Consider the following 26992-nt stretch of genomic DNA (forward strand, 5'->3'; position numbering starts at 1 on the left):
CTTATTAACCCTCCATTGAACACTCTCCAATCTTGCCCTGTCTCTCTTGACCAGAGGTATCCAGAGGCATATTTCAGGCATGGCTTCACCAGTACCAAGCAGAGATTATCAGCAAATTCCCTTTGATGTGCTGGCCATGTTTCTAACATGAGCCAGTACGTACCTTCTTTCAGAAGAGCATGCTGCGTGTTCACATTCAACCTAATGTGCACTGTAACCCACAGGATTGTGACCTAGCCAGCTACTTCCCAGTCTGTACCTGCACATGGGGTTATACTTCTTATAAGGATCATGAGGTCTCTGTTCAATCCTTAAGTTTTTCAGGGCCCTTCTGGGTTAAACCAGCAGCTGGTTCCCGGAACTTGGTGTTGTCTGCAGGTCTGCTCAGAACAAGCTCTGCACTGCAGCCAGGTTGTTGTTGATGGCATTGGATACGGGTGCCAGAATTGAGCCCAGGGTGCTTTGCTGATTACCAACCAAAGACTGAGTTATTGACTGCTACCCTTACACTCAGCTTTCAATCCCTCCAAACAGGCTGTTTGTCCAGTCCATCCTTCTGCTGTTTCCATAGGGGAAGGGTGAGGAAGGTGGGGTCAAAAGCCATATTCAAATCAAGCCATATTCAAATACCCACTGCTCTGCCCTTGCCCACAGGGCCAGACATTTCTTCATAGCAAGCAATCAGGCAGGTCAAACATGGTTTGCCTTCCTGGACTGACTACTGCTGATTATGTGCTCCCTGATCTTTCCATCAGCTGAGACGTGGCTGACATAGTTGCACCAAGAGGGCAACCCTCCAGTCCTCAACCACTTCCAACCCAAACCATACAATGATTCTATCATTCTCAAGTCCTCCTCCTCCTTGCCTTTTTTTAAAGATGAGGATTGATAGTGGCCTCACACTCAGGCCCACCAGGTCTCCCAGTAGCTTGGGGTGATTCCCATCCAATCAGATCCAATAGATCTGAACACACATACCAGTTTCCCTAATCTCTTGCTCCTCCGTTGCTGGCTGCAATCCCTACCCCAGTTGTGCCCATACAGGCAGGAGTCTGGGAGCTGGCTTTGGCTGTGAAGACAGAGGCAGAAAAGAGGCACTGAGTTCATCAGCTTTTTTGTTGACACAAGGGGCCTCTATCTGCAGAAGCCTATCCTTGAACTTGCTTTTCCAATGAGCAATCTCCAGAATCTGCTTTGTTCTCACTGGTTCTCCTTAGCAGTCTTGGCTCCAGCTGGGCTTTGGCCTTCCTGGTTTTGACACTAAGTACCTAACACTGTGGGTGGTTTTTGTCCCTGTGGAGTGGAAGTTGTTTACTTAAGACATTAGAATACTTGTGTTTAGTTTGTCTATCTAAACCACATAGGAAATGGTCTTTCTGACTCTTGCACACTTTTGCTCCTGTAGGTCAAGACTCACTAATGAACATGGAAAAATTACTCCAGTTACAGAAGCAATTGTCTGATAGTAGGAAGACAAGGAAAAGAAGCCTGAAATCACAACCCAGTTAAATGTGATAAATAAAAATATCAATAAAAATTGAATGGAATTATTTAAAGATTTAGAGGGAAGATGCAACTAGACAGTGAAGACCAACATATGACCCTATAGGAAGGTTTAGGGTTGGTCTGCCACTGGGAAACATTCTTGGAAGAGGATCATACTCAGAGTAGTTTGAGTTCTGGACTGGGACCAAGGTTAATTTGATTGGTAAAGCTTAAATTTTAAAGTAGGGAGCAAAGCTGTGAAAGGTTTATTTAATCTGCATGATGTTAATGTAGTGAGAAAGGAATATCACAGGGTCAGAGGAATGAAAGTGCCAATACTAATATACAGACTTGGAAACTGCTGGCTAAAAATCAGCCTCTTGTGGTGGCAGGGTGAAGCTATTGTATTGGCACAAAGAAACAGAGGATCCAAAACAACTGAGTCAGAATGTGAAACTAGCTAGCACAGAGACCTGTGGAAGATCAGCAGTTTTACCCAGAATAAGAGGATGGAATTATATGCATAATTTTGGAAAGATGGAAGAGAAAAATAAAGATGGTGAAACAGCATTATGCAATAATGACTTCAGAGAAAGAAAAGGGATGATAAGTATAACATGGATCATGTTTGAGTTAAAATCATTTAGAAAAAGGTAGGAAAAATACTGTACTGTACTGAAGTGTTGAAGAGTCTGCAGTATCTAAGAGAGCCTGGGAGTTAGATTTGGACAGGGGTGTAGATGTCTGTCATGTCATTTGGAAAAGAGAATAAGTACCCTTAGTATCTCTATAAATATGGAGATACAAGGTTGTAAGGCCTATTGCTAGATGTATCAACAGATCACTACACTGCAGTAAGGAGATATGCAAGAGTGGTATGAAAACTTTGTCATATGGCCAGGAAGGAATTTGCAGAATCCTTAAACATTTTTAAGTGCAAGTAATTAATTTACATTACTTCTACTGGAAATAAAAAGAAATTCTGAGATGTCAGAATTCTCATCAAATAGAACACTGGTTTTAACCATCATAATTTTTCCCTATTAGTTGTGTTAGTTGCATCAGGTTGTATCTTCAAATTGAGCTTGAAGACAGAATAAATAAATTCTCTCATAAATATCATTAATTAATTTAAAAACAAACTTTTAACACTCTGATATGCAGTAGAAATAAAAAAAGGGAAATTACAAGATGTGTACTAAATACAATTCTGATTTTCAATAGAGGGAGAGGGAAGACTCAATTTTCAGAGAACTAGAATACAGAAAATACACTAACTGGCTAAAAAACCAGCATAATGCATTTGGGACCATCCTTAACATTATTTCATGATTCCAGCAAGCCTATTTTTATTAACTCACTAGCAATTAGCAAAAGTTTCTATTTTAGTCTCTCTTATGTTGGCTTCAGAGGTTTGTAAATGTTTACAAAATGCATTCACTATATTTGCTGAATTATAAGTCCTATAAAATTAAAATTTAGAGGAAGCAGAATGTTCCATGAATTGCTGAATTGGCAGGGAGGCAGAAAATGGATCCTTAATTGTTCGTGGGACTGATCTTTAACCTGTGAAATTAAGGTAAGATCATGTTTGATTAATATCTGATGTTTACTCAAGTTTTGAAACACATGACAACAATCTATATGCATCTCCATTAGACTTCTTAAAGTTGTTATTTTATCTTTTTAGCATACATAGTTAGGAGTCCTATGTTGAATGTTTATATATTATAAACTGAAGTAAATGATTTTTCTCTTCAGACGCAGATTGAGTAGTTTGTCGTAGCTGTGTTGAAGTCAGTGGAGCTCAGCCTGAGGACCCATTTCATTCCTGATGAACAAGTTTTGTCAATTGACCCTCCCCTTTTGTGTTAAAATGTTCAGTTTTATACTCATTGATTTCAGACTCAGCTCAACCATTTCTCAAACACTGCTTGCTTCAAAATTATTGATCTTATTTTAATAACTAGGAGACCTTTAGACTGCAAGCATCTACAGGTATAGCCTGATTTATCATGCTTTGAAGCAACCATCACTGTGATGAGTGTTGCTTTGTCTGTGTTTGAGTTTACCAAGTCACAAACATGGCACACTCCATGTCTCTGGAAGTTAAGGAAGTATGAAAAATTGATTATAAGAGTAAATCCTCGTCTTCTACTGTCTCAAACCATGACATCTACAAAGTTCTTTCTTTCAGTAAAAGCAATCAGAATTTGACTTCTACTTCCCTATGCTGGACATGCACCAAGTATATTAAGTTACATCTGGGTCTGTCATAAATTCCAAAGAGGTAAAAATTAATGAATGAATGTTCATGATTTAAAAACTCGTTAAAACTTATTTATGAAAGCAGACCTAAAGTGCACTGACTTCTCCCCTTGAATTATCATCTCTCCTAGACTTATCTTATGAATAGTGCTCAGAGAGAATAAGGCACTGGACTTACCAGGCATTTAGCATGCAGTGAGCACAGAGCATGCAAATGGTCTCGTTGAAAGTGTGAGGCAGAGTCTTGCTGTGCAGATGCAGTACTACTCATAAGGTTATGTAGTCACAAGATCACATGGCTTCTTGGACCTACCTAGTCGAAATATTGTAGAGGTTCTGCATCCCCAGGGTAGGCATGATTTCCCTTCTCTTCCAGGTGACTGAATTTATTATACTCAGGATGGGAGTTTAACCAAAAGTAAAAAACCTAATTCTCTACTGACTGACTGCCATCTGATGCAGTATAATTATTATTCAACGATAACTAAACTTAATTAGTTTAATGCTATTTTAGGCATTCAATCAGAACAGAAATATCCTCGGATTTGATATTCCATAAACTTAAGAACAGCTCATTATCAATCTGAGGTAGGTACATTCCTGTTCATGCTTCTATCATATATAACATAATCCTTTCCTATATGGTTAAAGGATGTGCTGCTGGGGGAAGAATGTTCCACTTCCTGGCAAGGTATGCTGGTGTAGTTAAACAAAAATACTACAAATAACTGCAAATCCTTCAGGCACATATCAATCACTTCAGCAGGTGGTGAAGAAGAAAGGAGAAATGTTTCTCTGACTGCAGGGCAGACATTCTTTCCTTCCTGAGCAAGACTTATCTTCTCCTGCCTCTCCCAGCAAATGCTAAGACTGTGTCACATCCTGTTAAAGCATGAAAAGCTAACAAAGCTTTTGCCTTTCCTTTGCCTAATACTGCGGTAAATAACCTTTAGTTTAATCCCAGAATCAAAAGCAATCCAAAACCCATCAAAATCTAACTGGTTCATATTCCCCCATGATACCTGCTCGCTAATCTGCAAAGTAACTAGTGACAGAACTTTTCGGATTCATGGCTCACAAGGTTTTGAATCTGGAGGAGAAAAGCAGGTATTTGGTGGCAAATAAGGAAGGCCTTATTTTACAGGAGAACAGGAGAAATAATATATATCAGTCTTTCAATGAAATATTGATGAAAAACTATTCCGTTTAAATCAGGTATGAAATAGATTTGTGCTGCATTCCACTACTGTCTATCCCATTACTATGCTCAGTAAAGCAGGGTGTGTATACCAGGGCTATGTTTGTACATGATTTAAAATGCCTGTGCCGTCAATAAATAACAAAGGACGAGGTGATGAGATAGTTCCTCCCTTGCTCTATTTTCACTTATTTTTGTGAAGATCAACCCCATTAGTGTCAACCTTTTCCAAATCGAACAGCTATGGCTGAACTTCAAAAGATAAAAGTGTGAGGCAAGTGAAAATATGCCTCTATTCAAGGCATTCGAGGAGTATAAAAATCATATGTGGCATAGGATAATGGGGTAGAAGATGTGATTTAACAATATACAGGTTTTTCTTAACATATATTTTCACATGGGGGAGAACTAATACAGTTTTCACACATCAAATAACAAATACAAAAGCAATTCATTATGATTAATCCTAAAAATTATTTTAACATTTGGCTGATATTACTCACTGAATGACACTTCTTAGGTATGTAAATAAACAAAAATAAAGCAGATGGATGTAGTTCAAGCTTTACCAGACTGAGCTGCACATTTTTCCTGCTCTACAATCAAGGGAATTTAAAAAGACAAGTTTAATGTTTGTGAATATCTGTGGCTTCTTAGACAGTGAGAGAGAAACTGAAGCCATTTCACCAGGGCAAATACAACTATTTTTTATACAAGCATTCATGACTAAAAGGTAGAAGTCCTTCAGAAATACAACCATGAGTTCCAATTTCAAAACTGTGGTTTTGAAATAGCACACCATTTTGCTGTTGATATCTCCCTTCAAGACTGACATCACCAGCACATTTTATAGAAAGATTTCAAGTGACTGGAAAAAAAGATTTTCCTCAGTTTATTGACTCATGATTTTTTTTGTGTAAGATTGATCCCTCCTGAGGAAGATTTCTTATCAGTCAATTAGTCCATCAGCATTTCTGTCATTTCATAGAATCATAGAATAGTTTGAGTTTGAAAGGACCTTTCAAAGCTCTTCTAGTCTGACTCCTCTGTGATGAGCAGGGACACCTTTCATCCGTCAAAACCACTCAAGGTTCCATCCAACTTGGACTTGAACATTTCCAGGGATGGGCATTCACAGCTTCTGTAGGCAACATATTCTGGTACCTCACCATCCTCACAGTAAAGAATTCCTTCCTGATACCTAATCTAAACCTGCTCTTTTTTCAGCTTAAAGCCATTCCCTGTTGTCATATCCTTCATGCCCTTTTAATATGTTTTAGGGGAATGCTTAAGATGCTGAGTTAATATTTCAACAATCAGGAATAACTATAATTAGTTATACCCACCACCTTTCTTAGGTTTCTCATACATGTTAAAACACTCTTTTTAACTTTTGAGTTATGTTCTGTCTTTCTCGGAGGGCACAAACTTACCTGATGAAGAGGAGTACTTCTCTTCAGATGAGCTTGGATTGCTTGTAAAAATACCTTGGTGCAAGCATTTAATTTCATCCAGAAGTTATGAGGCAGGGTACTTCCAGGAGTTTCAGAAAAGGAAAGATTATTTGGAAGTTAAAGCAGATAAACACTGCCTAGGAGAAGTGAATTTACCATCTCTGACGTGCAGCGTTTGTGTGACACTGGGCCAATCACTCCAACTGAAATACCATAGCCAGCCATTCTGCTTGCCTTACTTTTTGGGGGTTCTCAACTTGTCTGTTATTGATTCAAAATAGCAAAGTAGAGCAAAAAGTGTGGACCAGCACAGATTTTTAACATTGTAAATTTTGCCAGTTTGCTCAGGACTCGCTAATCTGCTTTCCCTCAGAAGCATTCCTGGGGAGAGATGGCTTTGGTTACATAGATACAACCATCTAAAAACACTGAGAAAAGAAGGCAAGATTTTCAAAATTAGTATATACTTTTGACAATTTTTATTTGAGTATCTGTTAAGTTGGCAAAATTAGCAGTCTCTCCATCTTCTTCCTGTCTGCATCCTGAGCTGACTTTAAGACTTTACTTCTCTGCAAATTTACCTCTGAGATTTTCAGAGATGTAGTTCGACCAACACCTGCTGTAGCACATGTATGAATATTTGCACAGACCTCTTTAAATACAGCACCACCTACTAAAAATGTATGGTAAGAGGGGAAAAATATTTTCCACAAAAGAAACCCAAAGTGGTATTGATTTTAACAGTGCACAACACGCCATAAAAGAAAGAAACATGCTTTAAAACACAACAGTCTGGAACAAATATTACCAAAGGACACAGAAGGACAAACTGGGCATCAGATGAAGAAAGCAGAATAACCAAAGTGTCTGCAATAAACACTTTCCCAATCCAAGTGCTCAATAGGATGTGCCTTAAAGAGATTAAGTTGTGCTTGGGAAAATTCCTGCACTGCTTTATAATTCATGTAAGAGAGCTGTGATAAGAGGCTGGCCAATGCCCAGCAAACACACAGCTTCTCTCTGCTGTCTCCTTGCCCTCACAGGCAGTGCTGTGATAATTTATGCTCCTGGCTCTGGAGGAGAGGAGAAACTTTCTGAAGCCATTCCTCAGCTCCTAACGGCTGTAGGACTGTCAGGTTGTGTAATCCTTCCCCTATCACTCAAAAGTGGACCCTCACATTGCTCCTGGTGATGTGCCACCTCTAGGATGGTTTCCTTCCATTAATAGGAATGGATAATGAAGAAAGGTGGAGTGTGGAGAGTTAGGGAGGAGCATGTGACATCTCCAATTCTGAGCATGCAGACACTGGTTACAGTCCCACCACAGCTGAAAAAGCCCCTTTAGCTGCTCTAGTCAGGAAAATAATCTTGTTCTGTGAAGTATGGGCAAAATTAAACTGTTTATAACTTCCTTTTTAGAGGTTGAATATAAAAAAATTTCCTGGAGTTCCTCTATCTGTCATAAAGCAGAATACACAGATATTTCTGGAACTAGTTCCTGACTCCCAGGTGTAAGTGCATACCAAAGATCTGTAGACTGTATATAGCACACTACCTCCAGTGCTTAAATATCCATACAGTATTTAAAATCAAACCTGAGCACAAATGATTATGGTCTTGTTTCATAGGTGCTGGTGGATGCACAATGTATTAAATCCACTACTCCCTGCTTGAAAACAACCTGCCAGCCTCCACAACATAAAAGAGTTAACAAACAACTACAGACAACTCCACACACATTACCTGCCGTTAGTTCTTCCCTGTATGTGAAATATGATAATCGCACTACTTCAACTTAGAAGGCTGTTACAAAGTTAAATTTACTAACATTTGACGGAGTTATGAGAGTACCACAGGAATGTCATCATGGAAATTAATTAATCTGCCTTCAAGGCAGGGTTTGAAGAATGTACAGTGAATATGACATGAAAGATTTCACTTTACATGATGAAAATGAAGAGAAGCATTGAAGAACTATACATTAATTAAACACATCCTTTGCACTGAATGAGGCAGGAGTCTTGTGGAAAAAATCATTCTGCAAAGGTAATTTAAAAACTAACTCATATCACGTACTACATAAAATACTATAGAGGAGGGTTTTGTCTTTGTAGATTTAATGTTTTCTGTATAGTTTCCTTAAGTTTTCTTTAAAATCTCTTCTTTTTTTCACTGCATGTCTCCCAGTCTGAATGCTGTGAACCAGCTATCAGAGGAAATTACATCTGTAGGAGAATACTTATTTCTCCATGTGACATGCTATGCTTATGGGCTCCATGACCACTTCAGAGCCAGCGCTGGTTCAGCAGGGCAGATTCTCCAGCAATTCCATCCATCCCCCTCCACCCAGCCACTGGCTGCTACCTGAGCACCCTCCCTGCAGATGCCCTCATACGCCTTTCTCCAGCTTCTGGCTATACTCCCATCTTTTCCTGCCCCTTCATATCCCTCACATCCATTCCCTGCTTTCCTAATTCCCAGTCTTGGAAATTCATCCTCTCTGTTTCCTTCCTCTCATCACTAAGCCCATGTAACTTGCACTGAGACCAGCTGTTCTTTCCTGTGTCTTTGTCAGACAGCAATAGGCTAAAGATTAATTAGGATTACAGGAGAGTCTTTCTTCTTTTGGTCTTGTTTCCAAAGGTGGACCTGGAAATCAGGAGGCACAGCTACGGTAAGACAGGTAGAGTTTTTCTTCTGTAACATGAGCAAAACTGTACAATTTAATCTTTAGACAGGTAGAATAATTTCAAATAGAGCTCCTTGATGGAAGGTTAGCCTAAGAAAGAGCTGGCATGAAAACATCAATTTGACAGAGGTATAAACAATCAAAATTAATTATTTCATTGATAAGGCAACATTAGGAATACCTGTTACTATACACACCAGAAAATCTAAATCTATGTAATCAAACTTTTATTGAGGTGTATGAACTCAAACACAAGGATATCACTTGAATGTATAGATGGAAGATGAAATGTTGCTCAGTGCCCCAATAGAGTAATCTACAGTTAATAAGAAACAGTGATTTACTGGGAGACACGAGGAACACCAAAGCAAATGCTTTCCAAAAAAACCAGTCACAAATAGTTTCCTCGTCCATCCCCTTATATTGACTGTGGTCTGTATTTTCAGGTAAAGAATATAATCGCTTGGCAAAAAGAAGAGAACAAAAGGAATAGAGACGGAAAGTGGGAGGATTAAATGTGTCTTTCAGTAAATTTTGGTAAACTGGCAATGAAGATGAGTCAAAAAGGTGTTTGGCTTCTACCACCACTCCTATTGTTTTCGTGGCAACGAGGCGGGAGCTGCCCCAAGGTCACACGCCCCGGGGCCGTGAGTGTTCCTGTCTCTCTGCTGAGTCCCAGCATGGTCCAGAAGCAGCAAGAACAGCAAGGTGGGAGCAAAATAAATATGTAAGGTGTGTGTTAAAGGGCAGTTCGACCACTATCAGAATGTAAGTGATGAGGAGAAACAAAGATGATGTTTCTTTATTTCTCCTCTTCTAATACGGAGTACAAAGCGGTCCTGCCGCTGCAGGGCCAGCCCGGCCCGCAGGGCCGTCCGTGGGGCGCAGCTGGATGAGAAGGACACGGTGCCACCGATTCCTCCGAGGCCGCATGTGGCTGCAAACAGCGGACGAAACCACCTGGATGGAAAAATCCGGGAAAACGGCGGGACCCCCTCGGGAAGCCGGAGGGCACGCGCTGCTTGGCTCTCGGGAATAATCCGATGGAACGTCCCCGGTCACCACGTCCCGGGCTCGGCCGCGCTGCCGGAGCAGCACCAGCGCCTCCGTGGGGCGGGGCGGCAGCAGCAGCACCTGGCGGCCCCGGAGCCGCCCCCGGCCGCGCAGGCGGCCCCGGCCCCGCTCCTCCCCGCCGTGTCAGGTGCCGGGGGCGGGCACTGCGCCTGTGCGGCGGCCGCGGGGCGCCGCGGAGCCGAGCGGAGCCCCGGCGGGACACGGCGGCGGCACCGGCGGGAAGATGGCGGAGCCGGGGGCTGCGCGCAGCCACCCGAGGGCCACAGGTAAGGGATGGGTCCGCGGCACCGCGAGCTGCTGGAGGACGGCGGCTCGCTCGCCCGCCCGCCCGCCCACCCGCATCCCGCGGCTTCCCCCGGCGCCGTCCCGTCCTTTCCCGTCCCGGCGCTGCCGGAGCCCCGCGGGCGGCGGGCGGGGGTCGCTGCCCGGCGCGCCCGGCAGGTGCCGAGGGTCCGGCCGCCATCTCGCGGGGATGGGGCGGGCTGTGCCCGGCGGGAGCCGCGGGGCTGTCGGGCGGCTGCTCCGGAGGAGACACCGAGCAGGGCTCGCCCGGGGCTCCCGGCGAACCTTTTCCTTCCCCTTTGCGGTGCGGGAGGTGTTTGCCGTGAGGTGGCTTTTGTGCCGCCGCGGTTTCCCCGACTGCCGGCGGTGCTGCCGGGGAGGGCGGGCGGCAGCTCGGCTGTGCCCCGAAGTGCAGAGCAGGGAGGCAGCGATTTATGAACCTCTTTTCTAGCGGTGCCTGGGCCTGCCCGTGCTGGTGCTGCCCAGCCCGGGCAGCAAACTGGTTGAGCTGGTATCGAGCGTGAACGCCTCACTCGGAGCCCTTGTACAGGCACGGCTCCCAGTTAAGGTCCCTCCTCGTTGCTCGGCGAACGTAACTTTTAATTTCCGAGGGCAAAAAGGGTGTGTGAGATGTGGTGGAGGCTGCTGCTGCGTATGGAGTAGGTAACACCTGGCACGGGATCAAGTCCCTCGGCACCGGGAGATGTTACGGCCGGGGCTGGTGGTCGTGACCTTGGCTCTTGGCTCCACGTGTAGGTGTTGGGGTGGGTCCGGCTGCTGTTTTTTCAGGTGACCTCTCCTGGGCATGAGGTATGAGATGAGTGGTGACTAGGTTTTACGTAGCTGCTCGTTATATTTTTACCTTAAATATCTGATACGGAGCCTCTGCTTTGTGGATGGTAAGCCATCTAAACCTGGGGCATCAGAGGGAATTAATTTCCCTCTCGTCTTAAGCCATTGTAGTGACTACAAATAGCTTTACAATTCTTTGGGAGATAAGGAAGTTTTATTATATTATTATCCCAAAGTTATGGAGTGGGAAGATGAATCTGAGACTTTGACTTCTCTGAGGTAACACAATGCAAGGAGCCAAGAAGGGAGATGGGAACACCTGTGTTTGCTGTTCTTCGCCCTTTTCCTTGTACTCAGCACTCACTGCTTCTGCTGTGGCAGTTGAGCACTCAATCTCTTCTAGCTCTTGAGTCTCCATTTTTTCATGTTTCACATGGAAGAGAAGGGAGAAAAACAATATTCGAAATTCATATTTGTGACTTTTTCTTTTCCACCTCTTCTCTATAGCATAAGGAATTCTACCCAATATTGACTTGCACTCTTCCTAGACATTTTTCTTTTTGTGTTTTTCTAGTTTATTCTTTCTAATTTCAGAGGCAAATATTGCAAAGAACATTCACTTATATAGACCAGTACATCATCTGTTTTTCACCCTATATGAGGTTTGGAATCCATAGAAAAGGCAGCATGTGATATAATTAAATATGATATCGAATGGGTCATGTTGTAGACCACGGACAGGCACAAGCACATCTAATCACTTGTGGTCAAGCATTGGCCTTTGAGCACTAATGCCCAAACAAGGCAGTGTAGAGTGGTCTTAGCCAAATTTTTTATTTTATTTGAATTGTCTGCTAGGAGGTCATATATGATGTGGTGTGTTTTACAGACAGCAGTATGGATGGGATTTGGATTTGTGCAGCAGAATGAGACTTTTTTTTAACTTACTAATTTTGTAGCAAGCACAACAGCTACTAGCATGAATCATTAATATGGAAGTGGAAATGATGCTCTTTTAATTCATGTGTTTGTATGTCCTGGAGTCCTCACCTTGTTCACAGGAGTAGGAAGAATCTTCCTGCTGCCCCCCAAAATAAAGTGCTGCCCCCCAAAATAAAGTGCTGCCCCCCAAAATAAAGTGCTGCCCCCCAAAATAAAGTGCTGCCCCCCAAAATAAAGTGCTGCCCCCCAAAATAAAGTGCTGCCCCCCAAAATAAAGTGCTGCCCCCCAAAAGGGTGCTGCCCCAGCAACCATCAGTGACTGCAGCCACTGTTCCCCTTCCTAAACTTGTAATTCTCTGAGTTTTGATGTGGAGGATTCTCCAATGCTGAGGGAATTGCTAGGATGGCAGTGAAAAGAGAGGAAGGACATTTGGTGTGTCCAGCACTTCAGACTGTGTGCCCAGACAAGCTGTAATGAGCAAGCCTGCAATAAGGGAAGGTATTTGCATCTCTAGTCTACTAAGGAAGATAATATTGTTCAATTGTTTATAATTCTACAAACAAAGAGCAAAATTCTGTGGCACACGCGAATAATATTTGCAGAGCTCAAGTATATCCCATTGCCAAAAATTAAAGGCTTGAGGCAAGCAATAGAGAGGCTGCAACCTGAGAAGACACTGTAGGAATCTTTTAATCAGGAAGAGTGTTAGGTGACTTAAACATAGGCATTACTGCTGTCTGTAGTAAAGGTAATGACTAAACAGCATTTGAAGGACAAACTGCTCGGTATTGAATCTCCCATCTTTCTTTCTGCTGCCCAGTGAGACTTGCTTAATGTATGTGCTGAAAGACAAGAAATACTGGATATTTTGATCTTCAGAGCAAAAATGTTTTGGTTTTTTTTCCTTACAGAAAACATGGTTACCCCTAATGGAATTTTTAGAAAAAATGACGTGTTGTGCCTGTGTATCACAAAAACAGTTTGTGTGAAAGGAATTAATGTGTGTATTACTTTAAAACTACTGTGTGGGTTTCTCTTCTTGATCTCAATGCTTTTCCAAGTGATTTCTTATAGGTCAAAATGATTTAAACAATCTGCACTTATACTCTTCTTTTTGTACTATACTATTTTCTCTCAAATGGGCATTCAAAGTTGTTTATTCCCTACCTTAATTCATGTGCTGCTTTTCATGTGATGTTATCATTTGGAAGCATTGCCTTTAGTTCAGGGCAGTTTAATATGCTACATCCTCTCAAGGTTACTGTTCTGGTATTTAAAATATTGTAACATTGTCAGACTTCGTCTCTGTCCTTAAAAAGCAAAAGTCAAATCCCTTTCGAACAAAGTTCATTTAATTGCAGTGAAGAAAGACATCTTGCTTTTGAATTGCAGGATTGCAGAAATAAAAGGTATATCAGTTGAAATGCACATGTGAAAGGAAAGTGAAGGATCTGAAGACTTTGGTGTTTATGAGACACTATTGTATAGTGTCACATACCTCCATTTGCTTTGGTGATTGGCGTATCAGTAGCAGTGAAAGGGCATCAGGAATGCTTTTTTTTAATACTAGGTAATTATTTCTAGACATGCTAATTGAAGAAGCATATACATATTTAATGTAAATGAAACTTTATATCCTGCATGATGATACTGTATGAAGATTTATGTAGTAAAGCTTTTTTTAATCTCATGAATAAATAAAGTACAATTATAACTTTCTTGATTATCAGTCTTTTAATGTATGTGGAGCAAAACTGACAGGGGAAATGCTTTTAAAATCTTATTCATATCTGTCATTCGCTTACAAGGGCATTTTAAGGCTACAGAATTTTCAAAGCAAGGCTTTTAATTCTGTTTTAATTCTGGACCATTTAGGTGGTTAGAAAAAAAAAAAATCTTATTTCGTTTTTTGTGTGTTTCACCTCTGCCAGAAGGTCCCAGTGTCAGTAATGTTGAGTAGCTTGTTTGGCTCTTCTCTGTTTTGGTTGTCTTGACCTCTCCTCATGAAATTTGGTTTTTGCGCCTACTCTGATAGAGTGCTGGAGTTTTCAGCCTTTCATTTGTGACTGCTTCAAGCTGTCAAGCAGATCCTATTTTCAGTTAAAGTTCTATATCCATTTACATAGTGCTGTTTTGGTTTTTTAAAGTAGTGTTTTATGGAATTTTTATAGATAACTGGACTGTACAGGTTGGAGGGAGATAAAGCTGATCAGGAAGCTAATGCAAATTTTGGGAATGCTAGCTGCACTGAGTTACAACCAAGTCCAGTTGTCGCCTCCCAGTTTCCATCTTCCTTCTTTAGCTGGCTGTCAGTGTTATTCTCAGCCTGGTAACTTCAGGCTTTGTGAGGTCTGTGTGTCTTCTGGGTCCTGTTTGATGCAGTTGCATTTCAGGTGGTGTGTGTGTGACAGGTTATGCTCAGCTCTCAGTGTACTGTGGTACACTGATTTGGGTCAGTAAGTATGTTAAATGCACTTGTATTACACACTCAGATTTAACTTTTTTGTGGATATCTCCTACTGACAGAGCGGGAAAATCCGGATAATATGCTTAAACAGTGGAAGGAGTAGTAATACTGTTATTATATAACCAGCCAAGGTTATTGGAGTAATCAAAAGCAAACTTCTTTCAGTACTGCAATGGAGCTTTTTTTAATCCGCATGGCTTATGACATCTTAGATAACTTCTGAGTTATTTTTCTCCAATTGACTTTTGTTTGGTATTTCCATTACAACTTGATAAATTACCTGTGTTGTTTTCTATGGCTGGAATTAGTGCATGTAGAAACATGGTATGTGTTAGTTTTCCCAATATACTTGTGTTCAAGCAGCTTACCCCATGAAAAAAGTGACCTTAAATCTTGGGTAGTCAGAGTTACTTTACAGCATAGCATTACCCTGGACTGACTTTAGATAGGATATTTAGAAATACCTTTCACTGTGTTTTATCTCCACAATGATTAATGATGATTGTGTTGCTGTGTAAAGATAAGAGGTAAGTGGGTTTCACAAAGTGGAAATCTATCTAACTGTTAAAATGGGAAAAAATTTAAAATCTCAAGATTATTGTTATGCTATTTAAAGGACTGTAACACATCTGACAGACTTTGTGTCTGTCATTCAAATAATACAGTTTTGGGTTTTTTCTTAATTTGTATCATAAAGCTGTCAAGGTCCTAAACCCCTAGTACCCAGCTCAGGAGGTCTGACTATTGTAAGAATTTTAGTAAAGTACTTATTGTTGCAGTTAAATAGTAATCAAAGTGTTTCACATGGAATTTCTTCTGGTTTTGAGTTGTCTTCTGTGCTCTGTGTATGTACATACAGAAGACTTTTACATTTCAGACTTTCTGCAGTTGTAATGAACAAATACATTAAAGTGCTTGTTGGTCCCATCTTAGTTTTTTTTTATTTTCTTCCTGTTACTCTTAAATGCATTATCCACAGTAGTTATGCTTTTCCTTAACTATTTATTGTCTATATCCTCTGTGATCTGAAGTCTTGTGAAGTATTTATTGTGCTTCTTTTCATTTAATGTATTATTTGTGCATACCGTCTTTGCTTGCCAAATACCAGATCAAACTGCATGGAAATGTTTTGCCGTAAATTCTGGGACATCAGTTTCTCTTTTGCACTCAAATATCTGAAGGTTTTTGCTACTGCTTTCATGTGTTTGTGTCTCTTTCCCTTTGATCAAAAGGAAGCTGATTATTCTTGTGGTATTGAGGTGCTGCAGACAAACATCTATTTTACGGAGATTGATAAAGCATTTCCATGATCTTTGCATAAACTTCAGCCATGTAGCAAGTAGACTCCTGTTTGCTTTTTTAGCAGCTTTGCAGTGAGAATGTCCAAAGTAGTGATGAATAGTAGAGCTGTTCCTGATGTTGTGCAGTATTCCTGGTTTGCGCAGTTGCGTTGTAGCTGTTTGCTTAGAAGTAATTTTGCTTTAAACTGTTTTTCTCACCGTGCTGAAGTTTGTTTTTTGCTGTGTTTTCATGTTATTTTTCTTGGCATAAAGATGCCAGTAGCAAACTTCTCTTATTAATGTTTCACTTTTGTTAAATTCATTCCTTTACAATATGGAAAATGCAGCTTTTTGTGTTGTAGTGTTACATAAATGTGCTTTTTGATTGGACCAATTGGAAAAACATAGTGTTGAACTGAATGTCTTGTAACAGTTTAGCAGAAGAGATTGTTTCCTGTGCATTACATAGTATTTAACTTTCCGAACTTTCTGCTTTTCATTACAAGAGTAAATACATGTTTGGCACAGTCTTGGACATTCAAATCCTTTTTTTTTTTTCCTTTTGTGAAAAATCTGGAAACTCTCATTTTTCTGTATTTTGAATACAGAAATAGGTGAAACTGTCAAAGTGTTTGAAGTCAATCCCTTCAGTAATAAGTTGTCAATTTATTGTTTTGTGAAGTCATTCCTGTGTGCTTGCATTTGCCTTCCAAGAGGATCAGTCCACTGAATATGTATTAACTTGGTTTGATAAGATGAGCATTGTAGTCTGGGGCGCCTTCTGAGTTGGTACTTCATGCCAGAGCTGGCTGCCTCTTGGCCTCATGTCCATGTTAATACATCTGCTGGCACAAAAAGAAAAATGGATTTTATGCCCCATAAAACCAACCTTACGCACCATCATTGGTGTATTGTGCCTCCAAGCATTTTAGAAGAAGAAAGTATATGAAGCCTCTTAAGTCTACTTAAGTCTACTCAACTATTCTTTGTTGAATAGTTTCTCTTAGATACTCCTTTTTCCTAGTAGTGATTTTAATAAATTAAATGAGGCTGTAGAATTTATCAGTTCTAGCAGAGGTTTTGATGGGATGGAAAAAGCTGTGTTGGGTAAAAATACATGACATTGTGTATCAATTTGTGGATGCCACTATAAAAGCATCTCAAAAAATCTCGGGAAACAGCACTGACACTAGTAAATCTGATTGTTTTGTCTGTTTTGATGCCAGATGCTGGAGGACTGTTGTGGTTTTGTTTCACTTAGGTAAGATCTGGAAGTACGCCGTGCTTGGTTCAATCCATATGAATTACCAAATTACTTGTCTCGTGCCAAGCAGAAGCTAGCAGGGCTCTTCTTTATTTCAGCAAAATGTTCATTCAAATAGTTATAGTTTGCAGTTAATTGTGCTTGTGGGTGTGGTGGAATACTGAAGTTCTTCATGTGGCTTCGATCAAAAGAGAAAGATACAAATTTTCCTAAGGTGTTGTGGCATGCCTGGGTTTTTAAGTCCAGCAGGAGTGCTGAAGGGATCCTCCCCTGCTCTACCACGGAGAGCTCTGCTGCCTTTTCACCTAAGCAACAGATCAGGTGATAGCTGGAAAAACACTCCAGTCTGAATAAACTAGCTGTGATTGTTGAGGTGGGATAAACTGCCAATATACAATTATTTTGTGAGTAAAATAAACTTCATTTTGAAAAAAATCCAGTCACGTGAAACAAAAATAGTTTTTCATGCCGTTAAGTTCACTGCATGGCAAATCACACAAGGAGGGCCTTTCCTTTTGTCCCGAAGGGGAAAATAGGACGATATTGCAATGTTTGCAATCTTTACATATTTTAAGTAAAGGGATTTAGTTTTTCTTCCCGTGGGAGGGTGGTATCAACTAGTGGGAAGTGCTTTCCTTCTCCTGTGGCTGGTGACTTGCCTGCCTCCTGCCAGGTATTTTCATTGCCTTGTTTGTGTTGAATGTGACATCTGTGTGTGTGTGCAGACCAGCTCTGTGTCAGGGGAACTGGAATGTGCTGTTGGGTATCTTAAAATGTTGATAAACAGTGAGCCAATTATGGCTTCCAAAATAAATGATGGATGAGCTAGTTCTTTCCCTCTCCCGAAGGGAAGAGAGAGTAGGGCTTTACTTTTATGCTTAGTTTCTTGGCTTTTAGTACCACGTGTCAGCCACAGGGCATCTTTTTCCCGTATGCTTAATGGCCTATTAATAGATGTAAGTATTTCCATTATATTTCCTGGGTTTAGTAGCACTAAGTGCTGTGGTTATAAGTAAACATGGCAGTTTTCAGTAGTCAGAGGAAGTGGTTTAATGGTGCAGTGAAATGAATGGGTGACCTTCCTTTGGCATAAATGAGTTTTTGATGAGGTTCTGGATGTGAATGTTGGATTGCAGGGTTATGGGCCAGGATGTGTTTCATGGCTCATTGGGGCCAGGTTATGGCACCGAATGAAAACCTTTGAGTGATGCACGGGGAGAAATTGTTTAGAGAAAGTATTATGAAGAAAGGTTGCATTTCTATGGTGTTATCAAGTTACAGAAAGAAAATTTGAAACAGAAATAACTGCACAGACTGAGGCATTTACAGATAATGGAAAGAGTTTGGTTTTCATAATAATTTTTGTAATCTAAGTGCAATTTTGCATCTCCCTTGCAGTATGTTTTCCCTGTTTTGGGTTGGACTGTTTTTTTGTGCCTCTGAGGTTTTTGTAATCTCAGTTCTTATAGTCACTGCCTGTATCTAGCCTTCCTTTAATTCTCATGCTGCCAGAAGATGTCATAAAAAGAATAAGTGGCCTATCTTTGAATTATAATATATTTAATATGTGATGAAGTTGTCCAAGTTATGTGAATGGAACTGAAAGTCATGTTACACAGTACAAGCACATCCACTTTCAGATCCAGTTTTTGTCATGACTGGTCTGTTTGAAATGCTGAATATGAACTGAATACTGTAAGGGAAGTCTTCATGCAACTGAGGTTCCTTGTAATGAATGCTCCCTAAAGCACAGTGACAAGCTTACAGGCCATGTAGCAACTGAAAAAGTGTTTAAAATAGCACAGTGATGCTCCTGGAAGACCACTGACTTCTCTGTTGCTGAAAACCCCTGCACTGCATAGATCTTCTGGTGCCTGCTTGCTGATAGTGGTGCATCTGTGCTATTGATGAACTGACATCCTACTAGGTTAACTCTTGAGATTTTATAAGTTGGCTTTTTATTTTTCTCTCTAATGGCGTTTTCCTCATTCCCTGTTCTCATGTACTCACCCCTGCCTACAAAGGAATAAGGATGGACACCTAAGTGAGAGAGAAACAGTATCTCTTTCACTGCTGTCTTCCCTGGTGGCCAGAAGAAAAGCATAAGGGTTGGGTGTCAGATCACAGCAAGCATACAACATGCTTCCTAGAGTCCCACAGATTACAGTTACAGGAGTTAGAGATGTATCCAGAAGACTTGGATACGTCTTCCTTATATACATATTCCCATGCTCTAGCCTGGTCCTTGCTCCAGCTTCATAATTACACTCAATGCAGTAATTAATTCTTGCATTTGGTGTTCCAGCAGAGCTCACCCCTCTCCATTTAGCCTTGGGAGTGGAGGGAGAGAAAAACATGATGCTAAGGAGGAGACTGGGCCCATCAGATGGGATCCAGCAGGAATCGACCTCTCACCAGCCCACCTGCCTCCTGCAGTAGGAGCCCAGAGGGCTAAAGGAGCTCCAAAATTTTTCTTGTGGCAGCTGCAGGGGAGGCAAGGAGACCCTGGAGAGGAAGAAGGTGGAAAGGAAAAGAAAATGCATTGCATGTTATTTAACCTCTGCTTCAGGCATTACAGTTCAGTAATAGAGAATCACCATATCAAAGAGCTCTTTGAAAATCAAAGGTAACAAAAAACAAATAGGCTGAGGAATGTTTTTCTAGTCTTCACAGCAGCTATTGGTGTTGCAGTGGGATGTACTTTTTTAAGTTGTAGACCTAGGAAAGTAGAGGGAGAGAAGTCTTCAAGGTGGTTTTCTAATGCCTGTTTTGCACTGAAATGAATCCAGATATCTCCTGGTGATGTGCACATTCTGAGAAATTCTGGTCAAAACTTTCATGTTACAAGGTAGCACTTGGAAGGTGTAATTTTCCTATTCTGACTTTCAGTCCCAATGGCTGAGAACTGGTGGATCTCATTTTGAGGAGCAGTGTTTCAGGCTGATTATATTATACAGTCCTTCATAAAACTCTACAACTGAAAAGTCCCAAGAAGGAAAACTCTTGAATATGGAAAAACTGTTCAGCAGCTAAACACTTCTATTGCAACTAGATTTGAATGCATTCAGCCAGCCCTATCTGTTTCTAGCTCTGTAATCTAGTCCATTACTTCATGCCTTGCCAGAACAAACAAATTTGTTCCTCTTGTCTGTCATTTGGTAAAAAAGGTAGTTTCAGCATTGTCTGGCAGATGCTAAGTGCTGTTATTAGGGAACAGTGCAATAAATAAATAGCTAGAGCTTGAGTGACAGTCATTGAGTATACAGTCTAGGGTTTTGGGAATTCTTGTGATGCAGTTTACCTGTAAGGACTGATGGTGTTGGGTTTGTAGAGGAAAAGCCTTTCAGTTTACATGAACTAGCACTCCTTTGATAAGGTGATAGAGGATTTGGCTCCTGGTTCCAATCATGTTACACTGAAGTAATCTGCCCCTGAGTCTTCAAATGTTTCATCAGGCACAAGAATCTCTTCATCTTCTGGTGATAGCTGACTTTCTCCTTTTGGTTCAGAAATGTTCACTGCATCAATAAAAAGGTACTAAAAGCAAAAACAGAAGTATTTCTTTCTTATGGTCAGATGATCCTCTTGCCTATGCACAGAAGCAGTACCAAAATGTTTGCTTGCTTGTTTGGGAGAACTTAATTTCAAATCCCATTCATGTTCTCAGGTAAGAAGTTTAGATGCTGATCTACTGAAAAAAAAAATAAAATTGTTTTTCTTTTTTTTCATAGCATTAACCCTTCTCACTGAGGTAGAGAAGGTGAGTATAGTTGGCTGTTTGTGATAATATATCTGTAGTTTTCTTTGTCCCATTGCCTGCTACCCCGTATGAATCCATTCCTCCTTCTCCTCGCAACTCAAGCTTAGAGTAAGGCCAAGCCCTCTTGTGTGTGTGTGTAGACCTGCTCTTACTTCTGCCAGACTTACTTCTTACATGCACAGAGTGGGATGTGGCTTTTGCTGCACCTCTGATTCCTCTTCCAGAATACTGACTGGCATCTGCTACTTAAGCCAACTTAATGTACTCATTTCTCTCCTCTTTTCTCTTGCTGCGAGTAGGCAGTTTTTTCAAGCCCTGACTCTGTATCTTTTGATTTGTATGTACATGTGAAACAAAATTCTGGAAGAGTGTAGGATTCCTCTGTGAGTGCAGACTTTTAGCCTGGTGCACAGTGACACGGGGCTCTGTGTTCAGCAGAACTACTTTGTTGCCACTATCAAACAAAAGCCTTTCCTTGTACAGGTGTGTCCTGAACTTTGCTCTGACCACAGTTAGTCTATGTCTAATCAGTCCTGGCAAGGAGCTCCACAGTCAGCTGCCTTCTGCGAAGAATGCTACATCTGATGAATGTATCTTACCACTGAGGCAAGGTTTGTGGACAGATAAGCTCTTTTTATTAGGCCAGCCAATTACAGTCCAAACAAGCAAGGTTCCCTGCCCATCGATCTGAAGAAGGAGCGACTTGGTTCATGACATGTGGGAGTGGAGAGGTGAAAGCAACAGGAGAAGTGGATGTATAAGCCTTGAGGCTCTTGAGGCAGCCACTGGTTCTTGCTCTTACAGACATACTGGATGTTGTGAGCCACCCTTTTATACTGGGACACAGCACCTGTGGTCTTTTACTCTGTTACAGGTGTGCTGAAGTGTGGCAGCCACTGCTCAGGGTGGTTCTGTTCAATTTGGTGTGGGTTCTAGACAAGCACTAGTCAAGAGGGAGGGAATAAAAGTTCAGATGTCTAATTTACTTAGAAAAGTATTCTAGTATGGCTCCTGGATTTGCAGGGTGGATATTGCTATTACATTTCATGAGCTGACAAGGTGAAGTTGAGAGAAATCTCTTGGGATTTAAATCAAAGTGTGGAACCCATTGATGAGTTTCAGGTTTTCTGGGCTCATATCCAAAACTAGTGCAGTTGTTGTTCACTTTCCTCTAATGAAGCAACTCTGATGAGTCAGTTTACTAACTAAAGTTGTAATGGTGGAATTCCAGATTAGCAAAGGAAATAAAAACTGATGTCAAAAAGGAAAGAAATAGTAAAACCCAACCCAAACAAAGCCTCTCTGATGTATCTTTCATGTCTATATGTTTTGGTCCAGGATGCATACTTCCGTGATTTTAAGAAGTAACTAAACCAAGAGAGATTTGCTGATGTGTATCATCATGGTATGAAGTTTTCAGATTTCTTGTAAATGCTGCAGCTAGCGAAGTTTTGAATGCATTCTCTTGCAATAATTACTAAATATTTCTCAATTTCTAAATCTAGTAAATGCATTTAAGTAGGCAGGCAAGGCTCTTGTTTCATGTGCTGCTGTTAATTTGTCCTCCAGGTTTTTCACTTGCTTGCACAGTATAGTGAAGATAAATGGCAGTATGGGTTAGCTTCCATGACAAATGGGATGCAGTCTACTCTTTCCTTGTTAGACACCTTCCTTTGTTAAGGAAAAATGTCAGATGGAAACTTGCTGGCTTTCTGGAAGAAGTGAAAATGTAATCTACAACACAGCAAGCATGGATTTTTTGTTCTCAGTGTGGTGGGATTTATGGCACCAGACTGCAGGCACATCTGGAGCTAAACTGCAGCAGGCAAGCATGTTACTCTGACTCCTTTTGCATGGACTCTGCATCTGCTGTTGTAAGCTTCTAATATTTCTTCAGTAGAAAGAAGTTTAACAGTGTGAAGTGTATTGTATCACTAAAGCAGCAGCAGCTTTGCTGTTTTTCTGTAAGATTTTTAGGGAGGATTCCAGGGTTAGGAGAGAGTAAAAGAGATCCTGCTGCCACCTACAGCATCAGTAAATATCAGATCTGTTCTGAGCACATGCATGCTGTCCTTCAGTGTTTCAGGAATAAGTTACTAAGACAGTTAGGGATATGCAGCAGTTATATGAAAAAAAACACCTTTTCTCTTACTTAGTTGAGCTGTGTTTCTCATTGGGAGCCATAACTGGAACCCACTGTCAGAGTCTTGCATGCCCAAGGGCAGATTTTTTTTCAGCAAATTTGAAGGGAAGGGAATTTATGAAGCCAACTACAACTGCTTAGTTTCAGATTTAAGAGCTTTCAAAATCATTATAGAACTGTTCTTGATGTTTAGCCTTGTTTTATTCAGCTTGACAAAAAGTTCAGTGCAGTGTAAATAAGATGGGGGGGGAGAATAAGGTCCTGTTTTGAGTGTTATGTAAAATAACCTTAATTTTTTTGCCTTTGAAAATAGTATATATTTTTATCTCCTGCACAGATTGCCTGCCAAGTGTAGAGAAATAGCAGCACTTTTAACATTTTGCTTGTAGCATGAGGGTGTGTGCTTTTTAAAATGGCTGGCAGAGCAAATTGCAGACAGGAGGAGTGAGGGGGTTTTTTTGTGTACAGCACAGATGTGTAGGAGATGGAAAGTTAAACTTTGGAACAGTAAACTATTGAGAAAGGCAGAGATTTCCCTTACTACTTTCATGTCTCATCTTTTAAAGTATAACCAGATGAAAGATATAGTTTCATTTGACTGACAGAATGAGAATAGTAGTAAATGTGTGTCAGGAGAGGAGGTTTTTGAACTGTATCCTCACGTGTGTGCAGGCAGAGGATAGACTACAGAGAGGTGTATGTTGGCAGGGGTAGTGTGAACAGTCCACTTTATTTTAGAAAGAGTTGGAAGGAATAGTTATGAAACTGTACATTTTATTTGAGAAGCTGTAGAGGGAACCTAAACCTGAAGGTGATCCTGAATGCTTAGGAAAGGTGATGAGGGCAAAAACTGTAACCAGAACAAAGGGAAATCTTGAGCTTGATTTCAGGGAGGTGAGGAGGTGTGGGGTATCTACGGTTGAAAGCTGTTCACTGGGCATCCACATACCTTGAGAGTGAGCCTTGTATTAGTGAGACAGTACAAGCAGCTGTGAGGCAGCATGGGTTTATCCTCAACTTGTTACAGTCATGGAAAGCTTTCAATTTCAAAACCCTGTGTATTTGAAATACATAATGAAAAATATTAGGAATCTGCTTTTTATGCCTGTTGTTAACACTGCTGTAGCCTAAGTCTTAAACGATGACTGATGTGAACCACAGTTGAGGGAGCATGCACAGCATTGACAGCCTTGGTGTCATTGGTAAGGAAGGAATCCATTAGTTCTTCATTTTTTTGTAGAAGCTTCTAGGTTCTTCTGAAAACGAAGTCTCTGCTTCAGATATACATGGTGAGTTCTGGCAAACTATTCAGTGATTTTTCTGTGCCTGTTCTCTGAAGAGAAGTGTCAATGAGGGGAAAATGGTAGGAAGCTCACACTGATATCTTGTTGTGGGGGAACTACAGAAAAGGGTTTGCTTATTTACATGAAACATTCTTTTGTCAGTTGATGCTACCAAGACATGACTGTAGTTATGTATATGTTACCAATAATGAGCAATTGGTATTGTTTTCCTTAAGCCTTCTCATGATGCATTGATTTTTTTTTTTTCTCCCAGCTTGAGTACTCCACTGTAAAAAATCTTTATTGGTTGAAGTCACTAACTCAGGATATTTGTTCTGATGTTTCCCTTTTTGCTTAGTTTACTTAGTGAGGTTTGAGTTTTGCAAGGAAGATACATTTGCTGATTGATGATGTGACTTGATCTCCTAGGAGGGTATAGATATAGAGCTCTTAGGTCACTTGAACTAAAAAAAAAAAAAAAAGGGGGGATGGGAGGAGGGGAACAAGACATTGCAAAGCAGGTGGGTGTATTGTTTTGTTTTTAGAGACCTAAAAGCAAGAACGAAGCTCATCATTTTAGTGTCAAAGCTCGGGAAAAATATGGAGGAATAAATAAGCCTTAAATCTGTTAACATTTTTTAGTGCGTTATCTAATGTGCTTCTTGCAACAGGATTAATAATATAGGTGTGTGTAATTACTTTAAGATACTGTGGTACCATGGATGAAGCATGGAACCATACCCTGAATTTCTAAAATGTTAATCACACCTCTGCGTCATTTCTGCCTCTGTTCTCACTCATTTCCTCAACTGTTGCAAAACCAACCTTTGCTGTTGGTATTAATATTTTTTATGGTGCTTGTATAATGTACTGAGTTGTACATTTGGAGAGATTTTGCATGGGAAAAGTCTTGAGGAAGCTATTTTTGAGCAGTACCTCCTAATTTGCTTATGGCAAGTGTAAAATGAGAAGATGGTGAGGTGAGGGCTGTTTGCTGTTTTTAACATCTGAAAGTGACAGAAGCCCTGGTGTGTAAGATCCACTCTCAACTATAGTTTTTGCAATTTCTTTTGTTTTTAATAGATCTTACCTCCTGTTGTTTAGTTAATATGAAGACAGTGTGCAGGTGTCTATGTAGAGTGGAGAAAATCATCCTGGAAGTACCTGGACATGGACAAACTTACGTCCGAATAGTGCAGAGAGTGGGAATTCTCTTCCTCTGATGAAATTGGGTTTTTTTCCAGCTGTTTCTGCCATTCTTAATGAATTACTCATCAAATGTTAATATTTCTTTTACAGAGGGGTTTTTTCTGTTCTAGACACTTAGGCTAAAATTGAGCAAACCCATGATTAATAACGGATTACACACATTAATTAAGCAATAAACAGGGTCCATATACATTCTCTGAAGAAATGTCATTATATTAGAGAGCAACTCATCAATTTTCATCGTGGTCCTGTTATATATTTATTTATAAATATGGAAACATAAGGAGTTTGCATATTGACTTCTTTTCTTTACTCAAATCTCTGCTTTTATAAAAGAATCTTTTAAAAAGAGCATCCTGCTCCTGTTAGATGATCCTGGAAAAGAAAATCAATGGATGAGGATGTATACCGGAACATCTACTAGATGCATTGACTTAAAAATCTTTAATCCTGCATGTAAACGGAAAGAAAAATGCAGTTCAGGAAGATTATTTCTATTGTTCTTACAGTTGATTTTTCATCCTCTGGTAACAGATTTATCTTTTGCAGTTTTTGTGCATACATATACACACATAAAAGAATTCTTCTGAAGTGTCCTGTATTTATTTGCACTTTCCATAGAATCCTGCATACAGTCATGGGAAGAAAATGTCATACATCCCTTTGTTTCAGTGGGATTTATTGTCATGATGGGAAAAAGAATAATGGGATTAAGATTAAATAAAGGTTGAGCATTTTATGTTAGCATTACTGCACTGCTGTTGTTTCCTTGTGACCTTTTGCAAGCATCGCTCTTGCTGTGCTTTCATTAAACTAGGAAAACTCTGAACTCTCCGTGGGTTTCTTTCTTATCTCTGAGGTTAACAGGGCATGAGCACCATCCATTTCATGCTGCTCTGAGCATTCACTTGAGCGAGTGCTGAACCTGGAAGTGTGTATTGGAAAGCTGGTGCTATTACTGTATTCATTTGTTTGAAATAGACTCTGCTAAACAGTAGCTGCTAATGAGCATTTACACGGGTTTGTCACAGGCAAAGAAGATAATATTGTCAAGTGCAGATTTATAAGTGTAACATCAACAACTGGTTTCTCTTCATCTATTTTAGGCATTCTGCTTTTTAAATGGTTCAGTTTTGATAGAATAGGTTTTGAGGCTACATTTCATCTCTTTAGCAGACCAAGGAGATAATTATGAAGTTAAGTACCTAATATTTCAGTTCCTTTACTAAGATGCTTTAGCTGGTGTGTGTTCAGTTCTTCTCAGTCTTGCTGTTCTGTCCTTTCTTTCCCTCAAGGCCTGTTCCTCTGCCTTCATTCAGGAACCCCAAGGCTGATGATGCAGGATATAATAGTATAGATTGGAATTTAAAAATATGAGCTTTAGATGGTTTAATCTGTTAG

General features: G+C 40.4%; 1 long non-coding RNA gene across 1 annotated transcript; it reads left to right on the top strand.

Moving 5' to 3' along the window:
• The first annotated feature begins 10344 nt into the window (after nt 1-10344).
• Nucleotides 10345-22716, top strand: LOC116781942. The gene is made up of 3 exons (XR_004355037.1): nt 10345-10434; nt 11405-11409; nt 22706-22716. It is a non-coding gene; the product is annotated as an uncharacterized LOC116781942 (long non-coding RNA).
• Nucleotides 22717-26992: the final 4276 nt, after the last annotated feature.

This window comes from Chiroxiphia lanceolata, chromosome 2 (genome assembly GCF_009829145.1).
Source record: "Chiroxiphia lanceolata isolate bChiLan1 chromosome 2, bChiLan1.pri, whole genome shotgun sequence".
In the NCBI taxonomy this organism is placed as follows: domain Eukaryota; kingdom Metazoa; phylum Chordata; class Aves; order Passeriformes; family Pipridae; genus Chiroxiphia; species Chiroxiphia lanceolata.